The sequence below is a fragment of the Bos indicus genome, chromosome 19 (assembly GCF_029378745.1).
Source record: "Bos indicus isolate NIAB-ARS_2022 breed Sahiwal x Tharparkar chromosome 19, NIAB-ARS_B.indTharparkar_mat_pri_1.0, whole genome shotgun sequence".
In the NCBI taxonomy this organism is placed as follows: Eukaryota; Metazoa; Chordata; class Mammalia; order Artiodactyla; family Bovidae; genus Bos; species Bos indicus.
In genome coordinates, this window is record NC_091778.1 from 20,519,165 (window position 1) to 20,532,576 (window position 13,412).

Genomic DNA, 13,412 nt, shown 5'->3' on the forward strand with positions numbered 1-13,412 from the left:
ACTAAACAACAACATGGAAATAAGAGGAGACCATTTTACTTTGAGCAAAGGTTTAGATCAGATAGGCCGCTCAGTTGTGTCCGACTCTTTGTGACCCCATGAATCGCAGCACGCCAGGCCTCCCTGTCCATCACCAACTCCCGGAGCTCACTCAGACTCATGTCCATCGAGTCAGTGATGCCATCCAGCCATCTCATCCTCTGTTGTCCCCTTCTCCTCCTGCCCCCAATCACTCCCAGTATCAGAGTCTTCTCCAATGAGTCAACTCTTCCCATGAGGTGGCCAAAGTCCTGGAGTTTCAGCTTTAGCATCATTCCTTCCAAAGAACTCCCAGGGCTGATCTCCTGCAGAATGGACTGGTTGGATCTCCTTGCAGTCCAAGGGACTCTCAAGAGTCTTCTCCAACACCACAGTTCAAAAGCATCAATTCTTCGGTGCTCAGCCTTCTTCACAGTCCAACTCTCACATCCATACATGACCACTGGAAAAACCATAGCCTTGACTAGACGGACCTTTGTTGGCAAAGTAATGTCTCTGCTTTTGAATATGCTATCTAGGTTGGTCATAACTTTCCTTCCAAGGAGTAAGCGTCTTTTAATTTCATGGCTGTAGTCACCATCTGTAGTGATTTTGGAGCCCAGAAAAATAAAGTCTGACACTGTTTCCACTGTTTCCCCATCTATTTCCCATGAAGTGATGGGACCACATGCCATGATCTTCGTTTTCTGAATGTTGAGCCTTAAGTCAACCTTTTCACTCTCCACTTTCACTTTCATCAAGAGGCTTTTTAGTTCCTCTTCACTTTCTGCCATAAGGGTGGTGTCATCTGCACATCTGATGTTATTGATATTTCTTCCGGCAATCCTGATTCCAGCTTGTGTTTCTTCCAGTGCAGCGTTTCTCATGATGTACTCTGCATATAAGTTAAATAAACAGGGTGACAATATACAGCCTTGACGTACTCCTTTTCCTATTTGGAACCAGTTGTTCCATGTCCAGTTCTAACCGTTACTTCCTTACCTGCATACAAATTTCTCAAGAGACAGATCAGGTGGTCTGGTATTCCCATCTCTTGAAGAATTTTCCACAGTTTATTGTGATCCACACAGTCAAAGGCTTTGGCATAGTGAATAAAGCAGAAATAGATGTTTTTCTGGAACTCTCTTGCTTTTTCCATGATCCAGCGGATGTTGGCAATTTGATCTTTGGTTCCTCTGCCTTTTCTAAAACCAGCTTGAACATCAGCAAGTTCACAGTTCATATATTGCTGAAGCCTGGCTTGGAGAATTTTGAGCATTACTTTACTAGCGTGTGAGATGAGTGCAATTGTGCGGTAGTTTGAGCATTCTTTGGCATTGCCTTTCTTTGGGATTGGAATGAAAACTGACCTTTTCCAGTCCTGTGGCCACTGCTGAGTTTTCCAAATTTGCTGGCATATTGAGTACAGCACTTTCACAGCATCATCTTTCAGGATTTGGAATAGCTCAACTGGAATTCCATCACCTCCACTAGCTTTGTTCATAGTGATGCTTTCTAAGGCCCACTTGACTTCACATTCCAGGATGTCTGGCTCTAGGTGAGTGATCACACCATCGTGATTATCTGGGTCGTGAAGATCTTTTTTGTACAGTTCTTCTGTGTATTCTTGCCATCTCTTCTTAATATCTTCTGCTTCTGTTATGTCCATACCATTTCTGTCCTTTAACGAGCCCATCTTTGCATGAAATGTTCCTTTGGTATCTCTGATTTTCTTGAAGAGATCCCTAGTCTTTCCCATTCTGTTGTTTTCCTCTATTTCTTTGCATTGATGGCTGAAGAAGGCTTTCTTATCTCTTCTTGCTAATCTTTGGAACTCTGCATTCAGATGTTTATATTTTTCCTTTTCTCCTTTGCTTTTTGCTTCTCTTCTTTTCACAGCTATTTGTAAGGCCTCCCCAGACGGCCATTTTGCTTTTTTGCATTTCTTTTCCATGGGAATGATCTTGATCCCTGTCTCCTGTACAATGTCACGAACCTCATTCCATAGTTCATCAGGTACTCTATCTATCAGATCTAGACCCTTAAATCTATTTCTCACTTCCACTGTGTAATCATAAGGGATTTGATTTAGGTCATACCTGAATGGTCTAGTGGTTTTCCCTACTTTCTTCAATTTAAGTCTGAATTTGGCAATAAGGAGTTCATGGTCTGAGCCACAGTCAGCTCCTGGTCTTGTTTTTGCTGACTGTATAGAGCTTCTCCATCTTTGGCTGCAAAGAATATAATCAATCTGATTTCGGTGTTGACTATCTGGTGATGTCCATGTATAGTCTTCTCTTGTGTCATTGGAAGAGGGTGTTTGTTATGACCAGTGCATTTTCTTGGCAAAACTCTATTAGTCTTTGCCCTGCTTCATTGCGTATTCCAAGGCCAAATTTGCCTGTTACTCCAGGTGTTTCTTGACTTCCTACTTTTGCATTCCAGTCCCCTATAATGAAAAGGACATCTTTTTTGGGTGTTAGTTCTAAAAGGTCTTGTAGGTCTTCATAGAACCGTTCAACTTCAGCTTCTTCAGCATTACTGGTTGGGGCATAGACTTGGATTACTGTGATATTGAATGGTTTGCCTTGGAAATGAACAGAGATCATTCTGTTGTTTTTGAGATTGCATCCAAGTACTGCATTTCGGACTCTTTTGTTGACCATGATGGCCACTCCATTTCTTCTGAGGGATTCTTGCCCGCAGTAGTAGATATAATGGTCATCTGAGTTAAATTAACCCATTCCAGTCCATTTCAGTTCGCTGATTCCTAGAATATTGACATTCACTCTTGCCATCTCTTGTTTGACCACTTCCAGTTTGCCTTGATTCATGGACCTGACATTCCAGGTTCCTATGCAATATTGCTCTTTACAGCATCGGACTTTGCTTCTATCACCAGTCACATCCACAGTTGGGTATTCTTTTTGCTTTGGCTCCATCCCTTCATTCTTTTTGGAGTTATTTCTCCACTGATCTCCAGTAGCATATTGGGCACCTACTGACCTGGGGAGTTCCTCTTTCAGTATCCTATCATTTTGTCTTTTCATACTGTTCATGGGGTTCTCAAGGCAAGAATACTGAAGTGGTTTGCCATTCCCTTCTCCAGTAGATCACATTCTGTCAGATCTCTCCACCATGACCCGCCCGTCTTGGGTTGCCCCACGGGCGTGGCTTAGTTTCATTGAGTTAGACAAGGCTGTGGTCCTAGTGTGATTAGATTGACTAGTTTTCTGTGAGTATGGTTTCAGTGTGTTTGCCCTCTGATGCCCTCTTGCAACACCTACTGTCTTACTTGGGAGTAAGTAAGACAGAGCGTGCTTGGGATATCAGAAGTAGTTCAGCTTTTCATTGTGAAATGGAACCCGAGGAGTAGAAGGAACCTGAAGAGGATTCTGTAGGTGCCAAGCTAGGAGTTTAGGCTTTAACATGACACCCCTGGGGAGCCATGAATTGAACCTGGGCCTCCTGCAGTGGAAACATAGAGCCCTAACCACTGGACCACCAGGGAAGTCCCTGAACTACTACTGTTTCTTGACTGCTTCTCCTTTGTCTCTGCATTCCTTCACTTCACTAGTTAGGAACTGCTTGAGTCTGCTTTTGGAACTAAAGGAAGTCCTAGGAGACTAAGGAGAAGACAATGGCACCCCACTCCAGTGCTCTTGCCTGGAGACTCCCATGGACAGAGGAGCCTGGTAGGCTGCAGTCCATGGGGTCTCGAAGAGTTGGACACGACTGAGCGACTTCACGTTCACTTTTCACTTTCCTGCATTGGAGAAGGAAATGACAACCCACTCCAGTGTTCTTGCCTGGAGAATCCCAGGGACAGGGGAGCCTGGTGGGCTGCTGTCTATGGATTCGCACATAGTTGGACACTACTGAAGCGACTTAGCAGCAGCGGGAGACTAAAGTCTTTTTTTACAAACAAGTAATGGGGGATCACTTTTTGTGATATAAATAAAATCAAGTGGTTGTTTAGGAGAAAAAAAGAAATGGGGGACACAGAGGGGCTTTTGTGCCCGGGAGGGCCCTGCAGGGTCTCGCTCAGTTTCAGCGGAGGTGCAGCAGGCTCAGGTGACCTGCCATGAGAAGGTGCCCCCAGGTCGAGCCAGAATGCAGGCTTCCAAAGTTTCCACCTGTAACAAAGATGAAAAAGACTCCAGTTATCAATTTATCTTTTGAATTTTTCCATGGTTTCCCCCTGTAAGGTTTAGAATATCTCACAGGGAACCAGAGGCTTATCTGGGTGGGTGTGTCTGCCTCATTTCTCGATTGCCAGGTAGGAGGGGAAACTCAGGCCGAGGAGGCGGTCGTCACCACCCAGGCAGGTGGAGAAGCAACGGACCACGAGGAACAAACACGCGGAAGAGAGGGTGCGTCCCTGCCCCCAGACAGAGCTGGATTGTTCAGCTGTGAAGTTAGGGGTGAAGTGCGGCTCTGTGTGCACATGCCAGGATTATCTGTGTTCAGTTCAGTTCAGTCGCTCAGTCGTGTCCAACTCTTTGTGACCCCATGAATCGCAGCACACCAGGCCTCCCTGTCCATCACCAACTCCTGGAGTTCACTCAGACTCACGTCCATCGAGTCGGTGATGCCATCCAGCTATCTCACCCTCTGTCGTCCCCTTCTCCTCCTGCCCCCAATCCCTTCCAGCATCAGAGTTTTTTCCAATGAGTCAACTCTTCGCATGAGGTGGCCAAAGTACTGGAGTTTCAGCTTTAGCATCATTTCTTCCAAAGAACACCCAGGGCTGATCTCCTTCAGAAAGGACTGGTTGGATCTCCTTGCAGTCCAAGGGACTCTCAAGAGTCTTCTCCAACACCACAGTTCAAAAGCATCAGTTCTTTGGTGCTCAGCTTTCTTCACAGTCCAACTCTCACATCCATACATGACCACTGGGAAAACCATAGCCTTGACTAGACGGACCTTTGTTGGCAAAGTAATGTCTCTGCTTTTCAATATGCTGCCTAGGTTGGTCATAACTTTCCTTCCAAGGAGCAAGCGTATTTTAATTTCATGGCTGCAATCACCATCTGCAGTGATTTTGGAGCCCCCAAAAATAAAGTCTGACACTGTTTCCACTGTTTCCCCATCTATTTCCCATGAAGTGATGGGACCAGATGCCATGATCTTAGTTTTCTGAAAGTTGAGCTTTAAGCCAACTTTTTCACTCTCCTCTTTCACTTTCATCAAGAGGCTCTTTAGTTCTTCACTTTCTGCCATAAGGGTGGTGTCATCTGCATACCTGAAGTTATGGATATTTCTCCCGGCAATCTTGATTCCAGCTTGTGCTATTATCTGTGTGGCAGAGGCTAATGAGTTTGGAAGCACTGGCTGGCTGCAAACCTTCAAGACGTGTTGGCTGTAGAAATGAATGAGCAAGGGTGGGAACTAGGAAACTGAATCATCAACACTGGAAACGAACATTGAGCATCGATTCTGCTTTCACAGGACACATTCCTCCACTCTGATGAAGGATGATTTGCAGGATTCTCAGAGAAGAAGAAATTGTATTGCTGAATCTAACTGCTTTGTGAGACTTAAAATGTTTAGGGGTTACTGTGGACAGAGGAGGTGTTTGCAAAGATTTATATGTTTTCCCTTAAGCTGCAGTGGAGGGTGGGCTTCCCCACTGGTGCTAGTGGTAAAGAATCCACCTGCCACTGCAGGAGACACAAGAGATGCAGGTTCAATCCCTGGGTCAAGAAGATCCCCTGGAGAAGGAAATGGCACACCATTGTTCTTGTCTGGAAAATTCCATGGGCAGAGGAGCCTGGGCTACAGTCCTGCAGGCCGCAAGGAGTCAGACATGAGTTAGTTGACTAAACCAACCGACTGGCCTTTGCACTTTTTTCCTTTCTCGATAGGTTATTTTTATCTTTTGAGGAAGCAGTAATCAGTGGCAATGGAAACCTCTTTACCCAGGGCCTGAGTGTAGGTGGGGGAGGTTGACGATTAAACAGGGCAAATTGAGGTCCTGGTGGGAGTTCCTCTGTCCTTCTGCTTCATCAAAGCTTCCAGACTGACTTGAAAGCAGTAGAGGGAAGGAGCTTTTGGCAAACCAGGCTCTGTCTTCAGCCCACTGTTTCACATCTAAAACCTCCTAGCTACCTCTATGCCCTGAAACCCATCTTTAAATGCTATTCTATTCAAGTAGGTGGTACATATAGGGCCTGATGATGGGGCTCCCAGGCACAAGGCCTTCCTATGTCTCCCATTTCTTTGATTATAGGAAACAGCCTTCATTTGGCCTACATGACCTTCCCTGAGTTCCAACTGTAAGAAATAAAAACTCAAAATGGTCCATTTTCAAGGACAACTAGCCTAGAGTGACACTCTGCTGATGTAAGAGCCCTTAGGATGCTTGCATAGGAAAATCCAGACAAAGGGAGAGTAATAAATCCAAGTGGCTTTCTCGGGAAGATTGTTAACCCTGTAGTACTTAGTCAATGAGAAACCGGGGGAGGGACTTGCATGCTGAGAGGATAAAAACCCCACTGACTCTGGGTCTACAGCCTTCCCACCAGACATCTGATCTTGCAAGACTGTCATTAAAGCCTTACTTCTTGCTGCACCTTGTATCTCCAAGTCTATTCCTTGGGTTGGGGCTGGTGGGCTTTATTTCCCACACAAGGGGCAGATTCAAGCTGTTGTTAATTAGGGAAAGGAGAGAGTTAGAGACCAAGGAGAAACAGTCAAGAGCAGCCTTGGGACAAGGTCCTGTTTCCCCATCAACGGATACATACCATAATATCTTTGAGCTGTTTGGCAGATACTGAAACCCCTTCCAGGTGTAACAATTAATGATGGTATGCTGACCACAAGCATGTAGACCCCAGACCAGTTGGACCTGAAGTCTACTCACCTCACCACCAACCCATCAGAAGAATGTCCATGGACTGAACACGCCCTCTTTGAACTATTACTATAAAGCTTTTTTTATAGTAATAAAAAATAAGGTTTTTTATTCCTCACTATTTTCCCCAAGTTGGGACACAAGGTTTTGAAGGCATTTAGCCCAGGGTGGCCCCCTTTTCCTGGCACAAAAATAAAGCTGCTGTTTTCTACTTCACTCAAAACTCTGCCTCTGAGATGTGATCTGGCGCCAGTATACAGAGAAGCTGAGCTTTTGGCATCACAAATGCATGTCCTCTGCAGGAGTAGATGGTTCCAGATTTGGGCACTGGAGAGAAGACTTCCCTGGAATATATTGGTGAGTGGGCAGGGTGCTGGCGGATGCTTTGGCTGGTCTATGGAGAAGGGAGACACAGAACCACCAGCTGCTAAGATGAAGATGAAAGCTGATAAAAACAAAATTCCACTGAGTAAATCTGAAGATCTAATTGGCTTTATTATTCAGTGATTCATGAATCAGGCAGCATCTGATGTTGTAAACAGAAACTGAAAGGTTGTAAAAAAAAAGAAAAAAGAAAGGTTTTTAGAGGTAGAAGGAGGGTGGGGAGTAGGAGCTACTAACAAAAGCTAACAAAGGACTGTTTCATACCCACTCACCTTCTTTTGGAAGCAGGGCAAGTGTCACTCTTGTAGATTGCTTATTCCTCCCAAGGATGGAGAGGGCCCAGGAGACGGATTACCACCAGGGTGCAGACCAGAACATTCCAGTCTGGCTGATTAAGACTACGTTCCTAGGGGGGGGTTCCCTGGTGGTCCAGGGGTCCCAGCTTCCACTGCAAGGGGCTTGGGTTCACTCCTTGGTTTTGGAATTAAGATCCCGCATGCACAAGAGAAGACTCTACACATGGACATCACCAGATGTCCAACACTGAAATCAGACTGACTATATTCTTTGCAGCCAAAGATGAAGAAGCTCTATACAGTCAGCAAAAACAAGACCTGGAGTGGACTGTGGCTCAGATCATGAACTCCTTATTGCCAAATTCAGACTTAAATTCAAGAAAGTGGGAAAAACCACTAAACCATTTAGGTATGACCTAAATCAAACCCCTTATGATTACACAGTGGAAGTGAGAAATAGATTTAAGGGACTAGATCTGATAGAAAGAGTGCCTGATGAACTATGGATGGAGGTTCATGACATTGTACAGGAGACAGGCATCAAGACCATCCCCAAGGGAAAAAAAAAAATGCAAAAAAGCAAAAAGGTTGTCTGAGGAGGCCTTACAAATAGCTGTGAAAAGAAGAGAAGCAAAAAGCAAAGGAGAAAAGGAAAGATATTCTCATTTGAATGCAGACTTCCAAAGAATAGCAAGGAGAGATAAGAAAGCCTTCCTCAGCAATCAATGCAAAGAAATAGAGGAAAACAATAGAATGGGAAAGACTAGAGATCTCTTCAAGAAAATTAGAGATACCAAGGGAATATTTCATACAAAGATGGGCTCGATAAAGGACAGAAATGATACGGACCTAACCGAAGCAGAAGATATTAAGAAGAGGTGGCAAGAATACACAGAAGAACTGTACAAAAAAGATCTTCATGACCCAGTTAATCATGTCGGTGTGATCACTCACCTAGAGCTAGACATCCTGAAATGTGAAGTCAAGTGGGCCTTAAGAATCCTCACTATAAACAAAGCTAGTGGAGGTGATAGAATTCCAGTTGACCTATTTCAAATCCTAAAAGATGATGCTGTGAAAGTGCTGTACTCAATATGTCAGCAAATTTGGAAAACTCAGCAGTGGCTACAGGACTGGAAAAGGTCAGTTTTCATTCCAATCCCAAAGAAAGGCAATGACAAAGAATGCTCAAACTACCGCACAATTGCACTCATCTCACACGCTAGTAAAGTAGTGCTCAAAATTCTCCAAGCCAGGCTTCAGCAATACGTGAACTATGAACTTCCAGATATTCAAGCTGATTTTAGAAAAGGCAGAGGAACAAGAGATCAAATTGCCAACATCCACTGGATCATCAAAAAAGCAAGAGAGTTCCAGAAAAACATCTATTTCTTCTTTGGCTTGTGCCAAAGCCTTTGACTGTGTGGATCACAATAAACTGTGGAAAATTCTGGTAATACCAGACCACCTGACCTGCCTCTTGAAAAACCTGTATGTAGGTCAGGAAGCAACAGTTAGAACTGGACATGGAACAACAGACTGGTTCCAAATAGGAAAAGGAGTACGTCAAGGCTGTATATTGTCACCCTGATTATTTAACTTATAATATGCAGAGTACATCATGAGAAATGCTGGGCTGGATGAAGCACAAGCTGGAATCAGGATTGCTGGGAGAAATATCAATAACGTCAGATATACAGATGATACCACCCTTATAGAAGAAAGTGAAGAAGAACTAAAGAGCCTCTTAATGAAAGTGAAAGAGGAGAGTGAAAAAGTCGGCTTAAAGCTCAACATTCAGAAAACTAAGATCATGGCATCTGGTCCCATCACTTCATGACAAATAGATGGGGGAAACAGTGGAAACAGTGTCAGACTTTATTTTTCTGGGCTCCAAAATCACTGCAGATGGTGATTGCAGCCATGAAATTAAAAGACGCTTGCTCCTTGGTAGGAAAGTTATGACCAACCTAGATAGCATATTGAAAAGCAGAGACATTACTTTGCCAATAAAGGTCTGTCTAGTCAAGGCTATGGTTTTTCCAGTGGTCATGTATGTGAGAGTTGGACTACAAAGGAAGCTGAGTGTTGAAGAATTGATGCTTTTGAACTGTGGTGTTGGAGAAGACTCTTGAGAGTCCCTTGGACTGCAAGGAGATCCAACCAGTCCATCCTAAAGGAGATCAGTCCTGGGTGTTCATTGGACAGACTGATGCTGAAGCTAAAACTCCCAATACTTTGGCCACCTGATTCAAAGAACTAACTTATTGGAAAAGACCCTGATGCTGGGAAAGGTTGAAGGTGGGAGGAGAAGGGGATGATAGAGCATGAAATGGTTGGATGGCATCACTGACTCTCTGGACATGAGTTTTGGGCAAGCTCCGGGAGTTGGTGATGGACAGGGAGGCCTGGCATGCTGCAGTCCATGGGGTAGCAAAGAGTCAGACCGACTGAGCAACTGACTGCAGTGAATAGTCCTCCTCAAAGGACCCTGCCCCTCTGCCTTACTATTAAACTAAAGTGCCTTTGTTCAGCTCAAAGAGAGATAATCTGACCCTGCCCAGCTGTGAATGGCTTCAAAGAAAAGAAGAGATTTACACACCTTTTCCAAAGGCTGGCCCTTCCCAGAGATATTTTGCAAGGCTAATAGCATTTTTACTTACTTCCTCAGTGCCTCTCTCTTTCTATTCTACCTTTTGACTTAAGATCCTCACTGCTTTTCTCTCCGATTCTTAAATGAACCTGGCATCCAGACCCCTACAAGATGGTCATTTTGAGACATTAGTCAGCCATCTTCTCAGTCAGTTAGCTTCCTGAATAAAGTCCCATTGTTACCAAGTCCAAGTTTTTTCTGTTTGCCCTTGACCGACCAATGAATTGGAGATAAGGTTTTGACTCAAGGAATATGACTTTGTTTGAAGAGCTGGCTGACTGAAGAAGACAGCAGATTAATGTCTCAAAATAACCATCTTATTGGGGTCTGGATGCTAGGTTCTTTTATAGATCAGCGGTGGGGGTTGGTGAGGAAACAAAGTAAAAAGACCATTAACCTTGCAAATATCTCCTAGAATGGCAAGCCTCAGGCAGGGAATGTGTTAATTTCTTCCTTCCTGCCATCTTCTACAGGTAGACAGGGATCTGAACAAAGGCTCTTTAGTTTAACAGTCTGGCAGAGGGGTAGGATTCTCCAAGGCAGTCTATAAGATTATGACAAAAGCAATGTAAAACAAGAAACAGTTCCAACATGGAGTCAGAATCGGCTTTTCCCTGCAACAGTATTCCTTGCCTCAACACAGCTTGTCTCTCAGATTCATTGGCCAGTTGTGCAGCAGGCACAACAAGCTTGGACTTGGTAAGAAATTTGGCTTAGCCAGGCAGGAGCCTTGCTGCTCATGGTGAGAGAGTCATTTCCTAGGCAGGTTGATAGGGAGTCTAGGGGTCCCCAAGGAGAGAGGGGTCTGGAATTCTCAAGGAGGAAGAAAGGACAAACTTTTTTTCTTTCTCCACATTCCTTAGGATTATAGAACAATAATGTATCCTGCCTAAGGACAGTCTTTGGATTCAACCTTCTGTTATCTTAAAATGTTAATTATGGGAGTAGACCTGGTCTTTACAAGGATGTATCTTGCCTGAGGACAGTGTTATCTTAAAATGTAAATTATGGGAGTAGGTCTGATGAGGTCTTTACAACCTCCAGATAGTTTTTGGATTATATAACTTCATTGTTAACACTAGCAAGCAGGTACTCTTTCTACCCCTTTCTGATACTTATGTCAGAAGCTTTCTCTATCTCCTTTATACTTTAATAAAACTTTATTACACAAAAGCTCTGAGTGATCAAGCCTCGTCTCTGGCCCCGGATTGAATTCTTCTCCTCTAGGGGCCAAGAATCCCGGTATATTCGCGTGATTCAACAACAACCTTTCAATGGTTAGCTGGCCCTAGTCAGGGAATATTGGAGCAAGGCTCTAGCAGCTGCTGGGACCATTTGTCCTGAAGATCCTTCGCTCAAGATTCCCTGAAGTGGCACCAGCTGCCCCAGCACTTGGCAGCTGAAGCAAGGAACCGACAAAGTCGATTTTGTTGGTAAGTCTGTGTGCCCTTTTGTGTTGTGAGTCAATGTATTCCCGCCTCCATTTGTGGAGACAGGAATTGTTGGACTCTACTTGAGTTGGAACCAGTTCATTGGGGAACTAGTTCTTGTGGGGATAATCCTACCCTTGTTGAAACTGGCTCATTTGTTTGTGGGGTAAATTTATTTGCCTGAGTTGGGAACTGGTTCATCTGTGCCGTGTGCCTTTTTGTATTACCGATCGATGGACTAGATTTTGTAGGGTAAGTCGCTCCAGTGTGCCCTCTGGAAACATATTCCCCCCTCAATTTAGGCTTTTCCTCTACAAGACAAGCCAATTTGATTGGGGTAACCAACCTAGATGGCATATTGAAAAGCAGAGACATTACTTTGCCAACAAAGGTCCGTCTAGTCAAGGCTATGGTTTTCCCAGTGGTCATATACGGACGTGAGAGTTGGACTGTGAAGAAAGCTGAGCACCAAAGAATTGATGCTTTTGAACTGTGGTGTTGGAGAAGACTCTTGAGAGTCCCTTGGACTGCAAGGAGATCCAACAGTCCATTCTAAAGATCAGTCCTGGGTGTTCATTGGAAGGAATGATACTAAAGCTGAAACTGCAGTACTTTGGCCACCTCATTCGAAGAACTGACTCATTGGAAAAGACTCTGATACTGGGAGGGATTGGGGGCAGGAGGAGAAGGGGACGACAGAGGATGAGATGGCTGGATGGCATCACTGACTCGATGGACATGAGTCTGAGTGAACTCTGGGAGATGGCGATGGACAGAGAGGCCTGGCGTGCTGTGATTCATGGGGTTGCAAAGAGTCGGACACGACTGAGTGACTGAACTGAACTGAACCTTGAAGAAGGGGAATTGTGGTTGGACTGTTTCTGAGTCGGAACCAGTTCATGGGGGAACTCGTTCTTGTGGGGGTAGGAACAGCCTAGTAGGAACTAGGTCATTTGTTTTGTAGGGTAAATTTATTTACCTGGTTTGGGAAATGGTTGATCTGTGCACCAACGATGGAATTTGTGCCGTCTTTGTTGGAATTTTCCTGTCTTTTGTGTTTTGGTGTTATCAAACTTTTAAAAACGGGAAGTATTTCATGTCCTGAAGGAAAGCTCTTTGAGGTATATATTAGATATGTTAAGATAAGGAGAGCAATGGCCCCTTAATGGCTCACATTTATACAATCTTGAAGTCAGAAATGCTTTGCAAAGGAGAGGGACACAATGATAATAAATGAAGAGTCCCAGAGGCTCCTTTGAGCTTGAGGTGTCTGATTCTAATTTCCCTACAGGAGCCCCAGGTAACTTTGACAGTCGGAAGCTTCAGCTCCAGTTTGGGGCGCTCCCCCTGTGAAGAAAAACTCTGGCCCTTTGGAGAAAGGTCACAGATCTAATGGGGCTAGGAAGTCACATTGATGTGACTTTCCAGTTTTGCCAGGAGGATTCATTTAGGCTGATTCTTTATTTTATTGGCGGGGTCGGGGGGGTGGGGGGTGGGGGTTGGTACGTGGCTTGAGGGATCTTAATTCTCCTACCAGGGATTAAAGCCACACTCCCTGCAATGGAAGTCTTGACCACTGGACTGTCAGGGAAGTTCCTAAACTGATACTGGGGGCCCTCACATGGGCCTTTACTTCTCGTGGAGGTCCCCACAGGCATTTCCTCAGCTGGTGCAAATGTTATGGTTCTTACTACAATTGAAAGATGCAGCTCAGCAACAACCAAGAGGGAGCTTTGATAAAACAAGGATTCTTACTCTCACATCTTGAGGGCCAT